Raw genomic sequence first — 13173 nt, forward strand, 5'->3', positions numbered from 1 at the left:
TTCGAAAAACTTACCTCCCGTACCAGACGGGCGAAGAACCGCTGAAGTCGACTCGGGCCACGACTCCTATGTCATGTACGAACCCGAGGGGCCGAGGTGATATCGTAATCACCGTCCTTCCCTGCACACAGTTTTTATTTAAACCAACCCTTCCGTAGGGTTTAAAAATAATAATGTCCCAGTCCAAAAATAAAGTCCAAAAAGTGTCCAAAAATAAAAAGAAAAATTACAAAAAATAAAACCCTATTTATAGTTTCTAAAAATAAAACAAAATCACTATACAAAAAAAAATTCTTCTTAACTCCTTTTGGATTCCTCTTTTCTTTCCTTCTTTGGCGATGTTTTCCTTTTATAGCATTTTTTCTTTCCTTGTAGCTTCGCTCGAAATCTGAAAAGAATCAAAAATTACCAAAGGCGTAAAAGAGAACAAAAATTCTAAAAGAAATAAAATAAATCTAAAACCTAATACAAATCCGCGTCGGCGGCGCCAAAAATTGATGTAGTTTTTAAGTGGTAGTAAAGTTCGTTCAACTCGGATTGCGTGGAATCGATTTTAGACTCAAATTAAAGTAGAAAACTTAAAAGGAAATTGTTATCAAGATTATAAAAAACACTGAGACTCAGGATTCCACCAATCTCCAATTTTTATGTGATTTAATCTAGTCAATAATTTTGCAACTCTTTACATTTGAAGTGATTCTAATATTCGCCTAGACAAGTATATTCTCAAAAAAATAGTAGTAAATCGAAAGCATGGACCATCAAAAGACTTAACCTAAGGATGACCCATCAATTGAGAACACAACCACTTAATCAGAATCATATATTCAATTTAAACTCAGTGCAAATAATCATAAAAGAATTGCAAAAATTAAATTAAATAGAATTTACCACATAATAATTGGAAAAATGGCTTCCTCCGTCGCCTCAGCAATAGGGTTTAGCTCCTCATATTAATCACTTGCTCAAAATATTTGTTCATAGCCCAAAAGTTGATTAAAAGAATGAAAATTTATAAAACTGATTGTTTGCAACGGTGTATTGGCGTCACAAAACAATGCACTGACTGTTACAAAGAAAACATTGTAGCAGCGTTACAAATTTGAGACGTTGTTCTTATTTTCAACGGATGTTCTTCAGCAGCAGCAAAAACTCGGTTTTCCTGCAACTTCGATTTCTCGACTCTGTGGTGCTCTAAACTTTCCCCAAACTGTTCGACCTTATTCCTTGAACTGCCAGCAACTTATATATAGTTAACAGAGCGATTTAATCTCCCAAAAACTCCTCGAAATCTCTTCTTTCCTTCCTTGGAAGTTACGGCAATAATCTCTTCCCAAAATTGTTTCACGCATTTCTGAGCTTTCCAGCTTATCTCAAACTCTTCCTTAGATAGATATGTATCTTTGGGAAGAGTTTCTTGACTTTAGTCTTCTTGGAATTCCAAAAAAAGTCCAACAGCAAACCGTGTATAACTTGACTTCTATTTCTTCTTCCGTCTATTCTAGCCAATTTGGGTTCAAACAAAAGACTTCACCAGGCCTGTTTAGGCCTAGGGAGTAAAACCAATCAATTTGAGCCATTGAATCGCTCTGGAAATCGATCGAATCATCACCCAAAAATCTTGCAGACGTGAACAAAATTTTCCCGCCAATTTTTTTATTTGAATTTGGGAAGAAAGTGACCTCCCCCTTATCTGTGGCTGGTCTCCCTTTAGCAAATGCTTGGAAATGGATGCCCCTTAGTAATTAGGTCTCCCCTTAGTAATTGGTTACCCCTTATCCATTTGAGGGTCCGAATAGCAAGTGTCCTCCGGGGGTGTCCCGCGCAACTTTTCGAGCCGATTTTTCCAAAAATGTTTATTGGCCAAAAATACCTACACACACATAAAACACCATAAAAAGTACAAAAATGAGCACTATCAATATATAGAAACGAGATAAATTAGACACAAAAATGTGTCTATCACTCTGCTGTTAGCACTAGGACGAGAGAACAAAGATACGAGATAAAAAGGAGAGCTAACCCCTTTTATAGGCATGGCACTTTTGGAGTTTGAATAAGGATAGGATTTCCTATTTGAGCTACGCATGAAAAAAGGCAGTTGGGCCCGCAAGGGCAAGCTTCACGGTGCCAACAGTGCGCCACACCAAGCCAGCGCCGTGCCAAGCTTCACTGTGCTAACAGTCCGTGCCACACCAAGCCCGCACCGTCCCAAGTCAGAGTTGTTCCAATACCAAGAAAGAAGCTCATGTCCCGCCAAATCCATGCTAGCGGCCCCATTCCAATTTGATGCCAACTGTCTGCATCCCAGCCAGCAACCACCTCTACCACTCCGCGGCCTAGCCAGCAGCACCACGAGCCGAATTAATACAAAGCCACCAACGCAAGAGTCACGGATTCTCTTTACCTCCCGAAAAAAGGTTAGCCGGATCTTCCTGATCATATTTCATGACTTGCCGTTTCGGTTATGTCCTTGTCTGTCACCATCTCATGCTTACCTCGCAACAAGGCCCCTGTTCCGAGCTAAGTAGGGGACTTAATGTTGATGGTGTTTTTTAGCTTAGGGTTAAAATCAGAAAACCTTAGTCTGACATGACGCCACCCTGTAAGGAAACGGATCAATGGACATCAATATCACCACTAGCACATTTATTGAGACGTTCAATATGTCTACGTGAAAAATATAACCAGACTCCCGGATGTGAGACTCACTGGGTACCTTTTCTTTTATATACTACGTTCCGCGACAGAACCCTTAGTATTGGCTGGCATCATCTTCACTCATGCTAGATACACGTGTCAAAGGAATGCTAACCATGCCAAGCCACGCCATTGTATCAAAGCCATGCCAACCATGTCATCCACGCCACCGTGCCAATGGAATTCCAACCATGCCAGCCACGCCGCCGCGCAAATGGCATGCTAACCATGCCCATCCACGCCACCGTGCCAATGGCATGCCAACCATTCCATCCATGCCACCGTGCCAATGGCATGCCAACCATGCCATCCACGCCACCGTGTCAATGGCATGCTAACCATGCCAAGCCACGCCACTGTTCCAAAGGCATGCCAACCATGCCAGCCACGCCACTAAGCAACGCCAACGGCTCCAACCCGCACACTGCCAATGGCTCCGTCCAAGCCTCATCATGCCAACGGCTCTAAGCCGCACCATGCTAGCGGCTCCTTTTAAAGACGCACAATGCCAGCGGCTCCACTTCACGCCAAAGCCATGTCGGTCATGCAACCATGCCGCTGGCTGCCAAACGGAAGGTAGCCACGATCAACGACTATCCTTCCTCCTGAGATGCAGATTTCAGCAGTACGAGCTCGCCACCAAACGAATTGCGGCAACATCTTGGCTACGATGCCAACTCTTTGGTCACGGTGCCAAACCCTAATTTGGCGGCGCCAAATCTATGCCGGCCATGTAACCATGCCGCTGGATGACAAGCTGAAGTTAGCCACGATCAACGGTTATCCTTCCTCCTGATATACAGATCTCATCCGTACGAGATTTTCACCAAACGACTTGCGCAACCTCTAAGCTACAATGCCAACTTTTTGGTCACGATGCCAAACCCTAATTTGGCCGCTCCAAAGCTATGCCAGCCATGCAACCATGCCGCTGGATGCCAAACGGAAGGTAGCCACGATCAACGTCTATCCTTACTCCTAAGATGCAGATCTCAGACGTACGAGCTCGCCACCAAACGACTTGCGGCAACCTCTTGGCTACAATGCCAACTCTTTGGTCACGGTGCCAAACTCAAATATGGCCGCGTCAAAGCTATGTCGGCCATGCAACCATGTCGTTGGCTGCCAAACGGAAGGTATCCATGATCAACGGCTACCCTTCTTACTGAGATGCAGATCTCATCCGTACAAGCTCGCCACCAAACGACTTGTGGCAACCTCTTGACTGTGATGCCAACTCTTTGGTCGCGGTGACAAACCCTAATTTGGACGCGCCAAAGCTATGCTGGCCATGCAACCATGTCGCTGGCTGCCAAACGGAAGGTAGCCACGATCAACGGCTATCGTTTCTCATGAGATGCGGATCTCAGCCGTACGAGCTCGCCACCAAACGACTTGCGGCAACTTCTTGGCTACGATGCCAACTCTTTGGTCACAGTGCCAAACCCTAATTTGGCCGCGCCAAAGCTATGCTGGCCATGCAACCATGTCGTTGGCTGCAAAACGGAAGGTAGCCACGATCAGCGACTATTCTTTCTCATGAGATGCAGATTTCAGCAGTACGAGCTCGTCACCAAACGACTTGCGGCAACCTCTTGGCTACGATGCCAACTCTTTGGTCAAATTATAGTAATGAAGATTTGCCTTTGAGAGCTCAAATTACAGTAATGCCCCCAATATATTCATCTTTAGTCTTTAAAATAAAAATGAACTAAGGGTAAAATTGAATACCGAAAATTGCAGCTTCATTTTTCTACAGTAAGGGTTTTTACATCCTAATTTTTTACTTTTTTTTTAGAGATTAGAATTTTTTAGTGGGAAATATGAAAAAATGGTGGTACACTTTTGCTAACTAAAGAAGAAGGTGAAACTGTCTTGAATATGATTCGCTAATTAATTTAGAGACATTTTGTAAAAAGGTCATATCTTTAATACCTAATTAGGTGGCATTAAATAGGTATTAGGTTCGCTAATTATTTTAGAGATATTTTATAAAAAAAAAGTCGTACCTTTAATACCTAATTAAGGTCTGGGTCGTAAAACATGCTGAAAAAGCAGGAGCCTAACAACCACATCCAATATTTCTCTTAGCAATCTCTATGTACAAACTCCAATATATTTTCTAGAGAATCAACTAGACAGTCAGACTCAATGCAGATAAAAGTATATCAAAGAGTTTATATCTCTTCTCTTGATTTGATCTTTACTCAAGTAAATACAAATTTGCGAGTCTTTAACAAATACAAGGAACAACTTGGATGGTACCAAAGACCAATATCCAATGATCAATCAATTTAAATCAACAACCAAAGATTTGATATTCTAATTGATCGATACAACGCACAAACTGTATTATTTCAATTATAAAACAAAATATAATGCGGAATAAAAATAACACAGACACCAGAAATTTTGTTAACGAGGAAACCGCAAATACAGAAAAACCTCGGGACCTAGTCCGGATTGAACACCACACTGTATTAAGCCGCTACAGACACTAGCCTACTACAAACTAACTTCGAAATGTACTGTAATTGAACCCTAATCAATATCACACTGATCCAAGTTACAGTTGCGCTCTTTACGTATCTGATTACGCACTTGATGAATGGAGGTTCTTGAGATGTGAATTGAATAAAATGAAATGTTGGGTGTTAGCAAATATTCATATGCAGTGGCTATTGGTGATTATGAACTTCAGTGAACAAATGGAAGTGCAGTGGAAATTTGGGTGTGTGTCACTGCTACAGAAAATATGGCTGGTGATTCTATGTTCCATTTGGTATGGAGATTAGAAGGTTTAGTCAGTGATGTGAATGGTTGTGTGTCGGGTCTATAAGTTGTGCAAGGATGGTTCTTTGTAGATGGTTTTATTTGCAGCTGAGACGGACTTGGATGCTACGTGATCAACTATGATTTGGTACTCATTTATGCCACATGACACATGTAATCCCTTAACTATATCATTTTTGATTCAGTTCTTAGTTTTAGGTTAGCATTCTTTTAATTGGTTTTGTAGTTGCAGGAAATCCCACAACTACATCCATACAAGAATCTAAACAATACTCTAAGAAATCATGGTGGAGATCATTTAATTATTCATTAAGATCTTAAAATTGAATACAAGATGATATGAAAAATCTAACTTGTTCTCCAAATAAACTTTCTCTCTCCTAATTTCTTGTCTATGCTCTCAAAAAGATCTCTCATGTTACACGGTTACTCCTCCCTTTATATAGGGTATTACATAGTGGATGACAGCTAATAAAGCCCCTATTTTAGGATTTACTGTGTGTTACTATCGCTCATGTACGTTTACTCAACTCGCACACTCTTCAAACTTCGCATAGATATTCACACTTTACTCGTGCTTTGCTGACATCACCTGAAATGTCATCTTAGCTTAACCATGAGCGATGGTCTTCGCTCATCATTGTTTCGCTTAAATAATGGATGTGTGATATTTCACTCCTACATTTTGCCTCTTCCCATATTGTTATTTATATAGAATGAGCTATATGAGAAACTTTCGATATATATTATCGCGCATGTTCATATTTTCATGTTTTATTTTGCTGACATACTTCCGTGATTTTAGCTGATTTATTTGCACGTGTCAGTTTTTATCTTTTTACCGGTACTTTCTGCTTCTAACCGGTCATCTCCTTCACCTATTTATTAACTGAACTTTGCGGAGAGATAACTTTTCAGAAAATCTTCTTCTTCTCCATTTCTTCGAAATTAGTTTGTCTTTCTGTTGCAGCTGTCGTTTTTGCTTCTGCTATTGATTTTGATGCTGTTGTTGCTTTTGATGCTCTATTGTTGTTATCTTCATGGATCCTACCTCAAAGTTTGTATACTCTTTTCGAAATTATTCCCTTCTTCTCTTACTTTTTTCTGATAATCATGTTTGTTGATCTTAATCATGGCTATTGATCTTGTTATTAACCTAATTTTCAGGAAAATATCTTCTTCTGGTGGTATCAGGATTACCGTTCCCAACCCTAGATCTTCTTCAGACACAAAGAACAAATAATCTCACAAAAGGAATCCTTTGAACAACAAAGGATTAAGAAATATCTTATTTTTTATCAAACAATATTGTTGCCTTTATTTCTTATGTGCGTTGTTTTCGCAGGATTCCGATCGTGAGATAGATGGTGAAAAAGGACCGAAACTCAAGAGAGTTCGCAAGCCTACAACACTTAATTCAAACATTTCCATTCATGAGTTTGATGTTGTAGACACCATCCCTCCAAATACTTTTGAAAGACAAGTTCAGACTAATATTGGTCTGATTGTCCAATATTCACTATCTCTACTCCTGCGAATACTTCTTTCCTTCTCAAAGAAATTTATCCTCCTAAAGAGAAAGTTGTGGCTTATAAAGGAATAAAGGATACTCCTACTCCTGCCTCAGCGGTCTTACCGGGCGCGGATCAAATTATTTCAACCTTCGTGAACATTTCTTTGCTTGCGAATGGCGACATTATGAAAGATAATGTCGATGTTCCCACTTGTGCGAATATCACTATTCCTTCTTCTTCTATTTCTGCCCCATCATCTTCTTAATTTTCCTCTTTTTCTTTGAAACACCTTTCTATTGAAAAGAAAGTCTTGGAGGGTGTAGAATTTGATTCTCAAGCTTTGTATGATATTATCAACGATGCTCACTCATCCATCAATCCTTATAAACTTCGCATTTGCTCTGCTTTGAGTAAATTGTTGTGCCAATTTCCTCCTAATAAATCTACCAGGGACAAGATATATTCTCAGATTGATTCAAGCGTCCATATTGCTCTAGATGTCTTGGTAAACATCTTTCATATACGCTTTCTTTATTACGACGTCGCACACACTTATCCTTATCTTTTCTCTTCTTTAGGAATCTCATCGTCGAATGATCTTAGTTGAGGGATGTTTTATCTAGCTTCTCCAAGTTAGAACTTTCGCATCAGAATGCTTCTTTAGAAAAGGAAATTAATAGGCTAAAAGGAGAACTCCAGGCTGCAGCTTGTAACTCTGACGATCTTCGCAACCAGAACCAAAAGCTCAAAGGTATTTTTTCCTTTATCTATGCAACTCATTTGAAGAATGCCTTTTATCGCTTATCCCTATCTCTTTAATTTCTTCGTACATTTATTAAGATTTAAACAAGAAGCGCATTTCGGAGAGATACAACTTTCAATTCCTTGCTGAAGAAACTCGCGCGAATAATGAGAAGTTGGAGATTCAAATAAATCAGTTAAATAATGAACACTCATACTCGCTTGACCATATTAACAATCTAACTCATAAAAAAGTCCATCTAACTCAAGAAAACGAACTATTGAATGCTCAAATCTCCCACATATCTAAATTGTTGTATAGTGCTTACTTAAGACATCAAACCTTGTCAGAAGAAAATCAAAATCTTTCTAAGCAGGAGCGTTCCATTTTGAAGATAAAAGCGATATATTTGCGTCAATACTTAATTCTTCAGAAAACTTGTGATGATCAAGAACAAGCTTTTCATTCGTCAAAGATTTAGCATGAAGCATCGTTTAAGGAATTAAATATTCAGAACAAAAAGATCATTTAAAGTAAGATAAATTTGACTGTGAAGATGAATCAGCTTCAAGAACAGTATAATCAATTAAGAGATTCTCATGATATTCTTAAGAAGGAGAACAATTCCCATTTTGTTGATGAGAAGAAAATTTGATCCCGCCTCAATGGTTTAATTGGTGATGACTTTGATAAGGCTATGAAAAGTATGAAGAATAACTATTTCGCTTTATCTCAATTTCTCCTTTCGCAGAAGAAAGGTAGTCACTTATAGTTGACTGCCTCAATTCGCCTGTCTCTTTTATTTATTTTTTGAACTTTGTTATTATGGACCCTGCTCTCAAATTATGGTTCTATGTTACTCTTGCAGATTCCGAGAAGTTTATATTCCCATGATTGCCCATTCAAGGAAGCTTACCTCTACCAGGTTATGGTTGGCTCCTCCCATCTGGTAATACAACAATCAGTTGATTTCGCAGTATCTTATCCTTCCACCAATAAGGTTTATGGTTACGAGACTGCACCCTAAGTGGGGTTTCTTCGGACCGAGTGCATCATAGTCAGGACTTGTCAAGAGCGGCAAGGTATGCTCCATACGCCCCAGGTACTCTTGACTCAACCGTGTACCTCGGCGCCCTGATCTAGTTTCTGCACTCCTTAAGAAAGATCTTATTACCTTAATATTTCGATTTAGGTGTCTTTCCTGGATGGGATTTCATCTTACCCCAAATCTCCATGACTCCAGTTCCAAGGTCAATGTAGCTTTCCCTTGATCTATGTTCACTAGGTTTTCCCCGAATATGGCGTGCGTTAGGTCTTATTTTTTCCTCGATGCGAACTAGGTTGCAAGCCAGATTCAGATGCCTAGCCTCCCTAGTTAGAGTATTTACTTCTGATGCCTTCTATTAAGGTCTTATTATCAGGACTTATTTTTACCTTTTGTTATAAGAAAATCTTTTAGGAATGATCGAAATCTTCAAACTTATTCAAAAACTGAATATTACATCCATGTTTAAAGATTATGAACTTTGCATATACATTTTTTATGTGATCACCACCGCAAGCATTTATGGATATTACTTCTTCAAATATAATCTATTCCATGGACGCTCTAACTTGTGACCTGTATTCCTTCCTTCAGGATCCATTAACTCATAAGCTCTATTTCCAACTACCCTTTTATAATATACGGTCCATCCCATTTATTTTCCAACTTCCCATCTCCTCCTTTTGATAAACTGGTATTTCTCTCAATACCAATTCTCCTGGTTGAAATTCTCATACTTTAACACGCTTGTTGTATTCTCGATCTAATCATTGCTGGTAATTTTACATATGCCTCAGAGTGACCTCCCTAGCCTCTTCTAAATCATCAAGTTTTGTTAAAATTAAGTATGCACTCAGATTCCTTTCCCATGCTTCTTTATTTGTTGTAGGAATAATAACTGCATTATGCACTTGTTCGCACCATCCTTTATTATGTCCTTCTAACTTCTTCTTCAATGTGTCTGCGATTGTCTTGTTTGTTTCCTCTACTTGTCCATTACTCTGCAGATATAAAGGAGTAGCTTTTCCACTTTTAATTTTGAATGCATTAAGTAAAATTTCTATATTTTCTCCCTCAAACTGCTTTCCGTTGTCAGATACTAACTCTGCGGGGATTCCAAATCTACAAATGATATTCTCAAATATGAGCGTGAATATATATTTATCGCGAATAAGTTGTACTGATTTTACTTCTGCCCACTTTGTGAAATAATCTGTTGCGACAATTAAATATCTTCTTTGTCTTGTTCCTGGTATAAACGGCCCAACAATGTCAATTCCCCATTTTTCAAATGGCCATGCATTTGCTGATGTATTTATCATTTCTCCAGTTGTGTGTATCTTCTTCCCATGACGCTGACACTCTTCTCATCGCCTTGACACTTGTTTTGCATCCTCGTGCATGTACGACCAGTAATATCCGTGTATCTTCCCTCTGTATGCTAGTGTCCTTCGTCCACTATGGTTTCCAGCATCTCCATAATGTAACACTTTTAAGATTTCCATACCTTCTTTTCGCGTTATACATCTAAGCAAAGGTCCAAGAAATGATCTTTTGTACAAGATGCCACCCCTTAATTCATAATTTGTAGCACATCTTTTTAACTTGTGTGCTTATAATCTGTCTATTGGTACTTCTCCCTTGTACAGATATGAATGAAGTTCGGTTCTCCAATCTTTGTCTTCGCTCGCTTGTTCTTCTTCCATGTCCTCTACTATCATCTCATCCGCCTATGTTTCTTCTTCTTTCTTTATAGGTGGTAAAAAGAGTGTTTGTATCTTTATATCTCGTGGGACTGGATCTACTAACATGGAAGGTATAAATGCCAATGCGTCTGCGAATCTGTTATATATCCTTTCTACCTATGTATCTCCAACTTATTTTTGGGATTTTCGCTGCTAACTCCATGACTAGCTTCTTGTACTTCTGTAAAGATGGTTCATTTATTCTATATGTACATTCTATTTGACGAATTACCAACTTTTAATCACTAGTTATTCTTGCATCTTGTATCTCCATTTCAATTCCTAACTTCAATGCATGTACCACTGCCTCATATTCAGTTTCGTTATTTGTGGACGCAAACTCCAGTCTGAATGAGTAATCCATTCGTGATCTTGTTGGTGAGATAAAGACAATACCAATTCCATTTTATTCTCCATTTGACGATCCATCTACTAATATCTCCCATCTGTTTGAACTACGATCTGTTAATAAATCTTTAGGATTCCCATGCTCTTCATCCATGTCTATCATTTCTTCTACATACTCATCTTCCTCCAATGGAAATTCTGCTAGGAACTCTGCGATGACTTATGAATTAGGTGAAGATAATACCTCATAATTGATCTCAATAATCTTTTTGAATTCTTCATTGCAGGATCAATTGGTACCTTTGTTAACACCTTAATGTTATGAGCCTGAAAGTAAATGCGAAGCTTGAATGACGCATAAACTAGCGCGAAAATTAATTCTTCAATCTATGAATAGTTTTTATATGCGGTATTGTACGTTTTACTTATGTGGTATATAGGCTTTTTTACCCCTTGATCCGAACGTAACAAAACTGCACTTAACGCATGTGGTGTTGATGCCAAATATAATAGCAGTTCCTCTCTTAGATTCGCTTTCTGCATAATGGATAAATTCATTAAGTAATTTTTTATGTTCTCCAGTGCTTTGTCACATTCCTCTGTCCATTCAAATTTTGTTCCCTTTTTTAATATATTAAAAAAGTGTTTGCATTTATCCGAAGAACATGAAATAAATCTTCCCAATAAAGCTATCAGTCCATTTAGTTTCTGAACATCTTTCACCGTTGCTGGGGGTGGCATATCTCGCACAACTTGTACCTTTTTTGGATCAACTTCTATTCCCTCTTTGGCTACTGTGTAACCGAAGAATTTTCCTGATGATACTCCGAAGACACATTTTTCTGGGTTTAGTTTGATATTTAATTTTCGCATCTGTTCAAAGATTTCTATCAAATTATCAACATGATCTTCTGCTTCTTTACTTTTTACTAACATATCATCGACATAGACTTTTAATGTTGTATGTATCCATTTCTCAAACACCTTTTCTACCATTCTCTGGTATGTCGCACCTGCATTTTTCATTCCAGACGGCATTTTCGTATAACAATATAATCCTCTGGGTGCGAAAAAACAGTATGTTCTTGATCTTATTAAGTCAAAGGAATTTGATTACAACCTTTATATCCATCCATCAATGAGAGTCGACAATTTCCTGATGCCGATTATACCATCTGCGGGATATCTGGTAATGGAAAATTGTCTTTTGGTCATGCTTTATTTAGGTCACTGAAATCTATGCAAATCCTTATCCCCTTATTCTTCTTTGGCACTACCACCATATTTTATATCCATTCCGGGTATTTTGCTGGCCTTATAATCCCTGCCTCCAACATCTTTTGCAATTCTGCTTCTATTTGGGGATGATATGTGGTTGTTATATTCCTTATCCTTTGCTTAAATAGCTTTGCATTCTTTTTAATATCCAATCTATGGCATGCAACAGATGGATCTATTCCTGGCATCTCCTTCATACCCCATGTGAAGATGTCATTATATTCTCGCAAGATGTTTATTGTTCTCTCTTCTTCTTCTTTATCCATCTTGGTTCCTATTTTTAATATTTTTGGTTCTTATTATGTTCCAACATTTATTTCTTTTGTTGGTTCTTCAGCAGTGAAATTCTCTCTGGATTCTCCCATTGGTGTTGACTCCTTAATCTCTTTAATCTGTTCACCTTCCTTCTCTGGTACTTCTCTTGGTATTCCTTTTCCTTCCTTTGCTCTGATCATGTATATCCGAAATTCTTCCTCCTTCCTTACTTCTTTCGCTTTTCTCCAGCGATCTTTTCGCTTCTTTGCACGTCTTTCATAGTATCTTATATTTACTAGGATACAGATCTTCGCACTCATAACATCTCCTTTAATTTCGCCTATTCCACTTGGAATTGGGAATCTAATGCATTGATGTAATGTTGACGCTACAACTTTTATCGTATGCACCCATGGTCTTCCCAACAACATATTATATGGCGATTCTATATCAACCACACATAGTGCTATCTTCGTTTTTATTTCTCCCAGCAATATTCGCAGCATTATCTCTCCTTTTGGTTTTGTAATTGCTTTGTTAAATCCATGTATATTGTATGTCGGACGCGTCATTTCTGCATCTTTGTATCCCATAGCCTTGAATGCACGATAAAATAAGATATCAACTGCGCTTCATGTGTCTACCAATGTTCTATCAATCGCCCATTCCTCTGATTTCTTCGTCCCTTCACTGTTTTCTCTTTGCTCAGCCGTTATTGTAATCATCAATGGATCCGTTCGCCTTCAATTCTCT

This window comes from Papaver somniferum, unplaced genomic scaffold (assembly GCF_003573695.1).
Source record: "Papaver somniferum cultivar HN1 unplaced genomic scaffold, ASM357369v1 unplaced-scaffold_135, whole genome shotgun sequence".
NCBI lineage: Eukaryota > Viridiplantae > Streptophyta > Magnoliopsida > Ranunculales > Papaveraceae > Papaver > Papaver somniferum.